This window comes from Poecilia reticulata, linkage group LG16 (genome assembly GCF_000633615.1).
Source record: "Poecilia reticulata strain Guanapo linkage group LG16, Guppy_female_1.0+MT, whole genome shotgun sequence".
NCBI lineage: Eukaryota > Metazoa > Chordata > Actinopteri > Cyprinodontiformes > Poeciliidae > Poecilia > Poecilia reticulata.
In genome coordinates, this window is record NC_024346.1 from 8,851,889 (window position 1) to 8,857,952 (window position 6,064).

The window sequence follows — 6,064 nt, forward strand, 5'->3', positions numbered from 1 at the left end:
CAGCTCACTCACAACTCAACAGACCACCTGCTGCCAAATCTGATTTAGTGCAGGGAAATATTTTCTCTTCAAGATCCTGCCATTGGTTTAGAAGGCCAGGCCACATGTTGTGAAACGAAGTAGGCCGCCAAACTAAACGGGCTGTCATTTGCCCACACTGCGTGGCCATTGATTTACCGCTCCTTGCTGCTGATTTCCTGGAGGGGACTGCGAGCTCTAAAGAAAATGCCTGCGTGCTCCATCAAAAGAGAGGTTTCCCCCAGGTCAAACCTCCTAGGAGGCTCCACTGTTAGCAGAAGGCACAGTCAGAGGTTCAACAAATGAAGCTGGATTATTATTTTATAAGTTCAAGATTGCCAGTTGTTTTGATAGAGTTGCAATCTGTTCCATCATTTAAACGAAACCTAGACAAAGACTTCCAAAACCATCAGTGTGTATATGTAGCAGGTGCTGGTTTGAGTTTTTCTTTTGAAGAGGAGCTGATGAGGTAAATCTAAATGAAGAAACAGAAGTAGGCTCTATTTCAGAAGGAAAACACGTTATTTAGGCAATAACCAGCTATGCATATGTATATGAATATAATATAATATATTATAATATAATATGAGGTTTATGGTTTATATTATCTTGTTTTTATAAAGTTTTTTTTTCCCTGTGTTACTATTTTGCAAAACTGGAAAAAGCTGTTTTTGCTTTGTGTGTAAAAACAGAACAAATGTTATGTACTTTTCATATTGTTTTGCTATGCTAAATATGTCATTACCACAAGAAAACATAATAAATCTCTTTCTAGCAACATTAAATTTCTTTTCAGTTTTTGTTGTGTGCTTAGTGATACTTAAAGGATACATCTTTGGGGGGTTGAGGGGGCTGTGGTGGCGCAGAGGTTAGGCACAACTAAAGAGGTCTTAGTCCTTGATGCGGCCTTCGCAAGTTTGGTTCCTGGCCTGGTGACCTTTGCCACATGTCTTCCCTCTCAGCACTTTAAATAAAACTCGTAAGACTGAGCTACAGTTGAACTATGTCTATTTTTATTTGTATTTTGACAAAAAAACAAAAAAAAGCCCAATCATTTACATTTTTTTAATGTCCTCTTGGGTTTGAAAATGAAATTGCAACCTACGTAGCACTGAAGTTAATCTATTGACACGATCCTTCTGAGACTGCAGTATAAATATAAATAACAGTACATCAACAAAAAGTAAAAGGAGTTTTAACCAGACTGCTCTCTTGTCTGGTTGCATCTCGTTCACCATATCTTTATATGTTAAGAAAAACTTATATATATTACCATATACGACATAATCATGTAAAATATTGGGTTATAAGTATTAAACAAAAAGCAGAGAATAAAACAAGGATTTCAAATATTCAGTCAAAACAGTGCTCCATTAAGAATCTACCTGTTTATTTTAACAAAGCTTAAAAATCGTACTGATCAAATATGAAGTATTTGATTAAATCTGGGGACCAATTTCAGTTCCACCTCACAACATTCATTCCTTAAAAAAGATTTTATTCCAATCTAGACCTGACTTATTTTGCTCCATAGCTGGCAAATTGAGATAGTGATGCACTTCAATTATTTCAAAACAAGTTCATAAGGCAACGTTAATGCAATCTGTTTGTGTGATTAGTGCTGGTGGCGAAGGTGCAGACTGGCTGCACGTTGCATATGATCAGCCCATTACATGCTGCCAGGGCTGGTTATGGAAATAGACTTATAACAGTGCTACCTGATGTTGCTGCCCACTGAGACAGAGGGAGAAATCACATTCGTTTCCCAGCCTCCAATTAGTGCTGAGCCCACATCATCATCAATTCACATACTAATTGTCTTGTGTGGCTTACACAGCATACCACCATCTGTGCAGGTCCTCTAACTCTTGAGGAGCAGGTTGGGTATTTTTAGGTATGACGGAGAAGTGGTTGCACTTGGAGATGTACATATTTGCACTGTATATGTTAATAAGGTTAAACCCTTGTCAAAATTTTCAGTGCCTCATTAAAAGCTATGGGGGAAAAAAAACGCATGCATACTGTGGAGAAAAAAAATTAATATTTAACACGTCAACATTTTTCATAGTGAAATCCCAGGAAATCCTTACATACAAAATAATCAGCAGAAAATGGATTGAAAAAGGGATTCAGTGTTGAACACGTGAAGGAAAGAAGCTTCAACATGTTAGAGGTGGTGATGAGCTACAAGTACATGTGCTGATTGACAGCGATAAGAACCTCCTCCTGGCTCTGATTGGTTGTTTCTAGTTAGAACTGGGAGAAGGCAGAGAAGCTGGATTTTTTTTCACAGATTATCTGTCTCATATCATACTGTCACGACATAATGACAGTTGTAACAAATATGTATTTTTTTATTGTAAAAGTTACACACTGCAGCTTTAAGCTAAGATTTTTCCAGTGTTAATGCTCCAAAACCAACTAAACATGTTTGTTTACATATTTCTATATTTTTAAATATCACTAAAGAGGCCAGCTAGGACTAGGACCTTGAAAGATAGATGCATACTGAGAAATTACTTTAAAGAATCAAAAGCTTAAACAAGTCGATTTCAAGGCGAGAGTAGGAGATTCTCTTAAAAGCAGAGGTAAATTTCAAGACTTCAAATTGCGAAGTCAAATGTCTTTTAAGATATGTTTGATATATGCAGCATTTTTATAACAAATGAAGGTAGTTTGGTTACTTTATAGTGCTATAAAATGGCACTATGTTCATGGAAAATACATAATAGCCTTTAAGAAGAAATCCTTACCGTATCTGCTTCCATTCTGTGTTCATGATTAAATGCAGTAACAGCTCCATCACAGTAAAGGTCAGTTTTTCTTCTAGCTGTAGCTTGAACAAGTCAAAATATAAAGCAGCAAGATGAGTTCAGTTTCAGTCTGTCAGCATTGATTGGGGAGGTGAGACAATCATGATGTTGGCTCCAAAAGCTGCTATTAGACTGTGAGGTAACAGCTGGTGCGATCGCCCACAAAAACAATAGGTAAATTAAATTGCTCTTCACCTGCAGATTGATCAGAAATCATGAAGAGGTGCTTAATTGTTTTTAAAGCTTATACAAAGATGGTGAGTGGCAATGAAAAGAGACTGTAAACAGTGCAGCATGTTGTACATTAATCTTAAAGTTCATGACTTCTGTTCTGCACGAATAAAAAAAAACTAAAAGACTTTGGCCAGGATAAAAATGCAGAACAGTGATAGAAAGACGAGTTCCTTTTCAACGTCTTGTGGTCAAGCCATGTCCTTCCTCCTGGAGTGGACTCCCTTTTAGAGCACATGGCCTTATGTAAACTGTTATGCAAGTAACCAAGGGTAATGGTATCAGAATCACAGTATTATAGCCCAAATGTTACACTTTCTCACTGACCAATGATATTCATCATATTCAAGCCTTTGCTATGTTTGAACAGAGGCAAATATTTTTGGCAGAACCTATTTTTTTCTTTATTTTTTTAGAAGGAAAGTAATAATGTGTTGCTCCAATATAAATAATATAAGCTTCTAAAAAGTTCTGATATTATAGCTACTGTTATATTTTCTAGGCATTTCCATAGATTTTACATTCTGCACTTAATGTTTTATGTATTAGTTTGAGTTTACATTTGAAGTTTTTGTTTCTGGTTTTATTGTTGTAGCTCCTCATTGGGTCTCTTGTGACATATTATGCAATGCTGTTGAATAAGTTTGAAGCTAATTGATAATGGATAATAATGCATAATGGAAATAAGAGTATCATAAAGCTTTCTGCTCCACAGGAAAAGTAAAAATAAGGATTACTTTTCTTGGAGTTATTGCTGTATGTTATTTTTATTTTTTTTAGAGAACCCCATTTGAACGGCATGTGTCTCGGTCCTGTATGTTTTAAGATGTCAGTGGTTAAGTTTGTTTCCGATAACACATTTCAACTTGGCTCTGAATCCGATCACGCATCCCATTCAATCCCCTTGGCTGGCTGCAAAGTAAAATGATTCAATACATCCAATAAGCTTCTCTCTTTCTTTTCATTTCCTTCATTTGAAGCTGCCTGTGTACTGCCATCCTGGGTCACTCAACCCCATTTCAAGTGGCTCTCCTTCAATCTACACGATGAATTTCCTCTGTGGCTTTTCTTTTTTTTTCCTTAAGAAAGATCCACAACTTAGAAATCAGGGTTACAAAAAGCACAAAAGAAAATAAATCCTTTGCAAAAATAACAAAGTTCAGTGTGCCAAAGAGGATTAGTTACAATAATGCCCCTGCTTTGTTTGATCCAGATTGTTTCAAGGTATTACTCTATTTGTCAGTGAACAAGATAAATCTACTTTGCAGATACCCTACCTAGAAGTCCTGAACAATTGCACAGTGAATTCTCTAGGCCATGCATGTGCTATATATAAGTACTATATAAAAGATTCTTCTTTCTATGCCCATGAGTTTGAACCAAGCACATTTGTGAGAAAGGGCAGACATAAAAAGGGGCATTAAGAATGTCATCTTCCACTCTACCTTTGCTGACAGCCCTTTCTCCACTAGACACAATTGTCTGAAGGATAATGTTCACATTAGGACTCGAATTATTCATCGTCACCATTCATAGCCTTCTATGAAACAGTAAAGTGAATATTACTGTGTGCGCATTACATCTCACTCCAATGGAACTATTTCTGCTTGGAACAAATCCCCAACATAGATCACCAAACTAAAAGGAAGGCTTTGATTAGTCTGACTGTCCTATCAAATTCAAACAACTGGTCCTCTAACATTGATGAGACTGTTAACCTTGATGCATTTTCAAATCCTTTCTGGAACATTAAACATTCTGAATTTGTTTTGTTCCCAATTCAGCAATGATGCTGTCATGTATCTATATGCCAAGAGGTTATCTTGGACATATATATTGATTTTCTATCTGGCAGGAGTGGAGGTTGAGAACTTTGTCATGTCTGTGATGTTCATCACAGCTCAAAGACAATTATGGAGTGAAAACTTAAGGGTAGCAGAGGGTAATCCTTTTACCAAGCTTCCCAGGAGCTTTTCAGTGGGTTGCTTGATTTAAGATATTGACTCCAACCACTCTTGTCTGACCCCAAAATTACCTATTGATTTACCCTTTTGACAGTTGTTAGTTGGAAACGTAATAACAACGACCTACATTGTCATAAAAAGTACATGTTGTTTGGCAATAGCTGTTGCTCCTCCTTTAGTATTACTGCTGCTGAAGCGCAGGCATGGAAAATCAATATAGTCAGAACACAAGACACGTTTTCTTTTGCAGCAGGACTTGATTATCTATACTTATCTTACATTCAATGATTAATTTTAACATTTGTTTATTCATGCAACTTGTGGTCGACTTCCTAAAATGATTTACATTTTCAGAACATTCAGTGCTTTTACAGTCACGTTTACTGCAGCGGAATTTGTTCCCTGTGAATCACAAAGACACAACACAATTACTGCACTGTTTTCAAGACTTAGTGTTATGTAACGCTGATATGAGAGTTCAAAGAAAACATTTTCATATTTTTTAAAGTAAAGATTATTCATAATTTTAATATTGTTTGTGAACATTATGCTCAGCTACTACCATAGTCTAATCATGTATAACAGAATGCCTTAAAACAAATTTTCAATGTTTATAAAACATGGGGATGGACAAGTTTTATTTATTTTTTCCCTCCAGGGCCACATGAGGTTCAATGATTGGTGCTGAAGGCCATATCATTGGGTAAACTCAAATATTGCAAAAAACAAATTTAGTAATCAGCTTTAAACTTTTTTCTCTTCTGCTATAACAGTACCCAGTTCAACTGAATATTAAAATGTTACACAGATTTAGTCAAATTAAACTATATTATTTAACTGAAAGAAATTAGTTTTAGAAAAACAATTATTTTCTTGCATTTCATTGTTTATAAGAATAATAAAAAATAACTGTTCTTCACAGTTAGTCACTTATATGTATTTTACTTTTGTGAATAGGTACTATGAAGTATTGCTACATGATATTACGATTCGGGTTGGAATACATTATCCTGGCACTGTCCTCTGTGTCACTGCAGT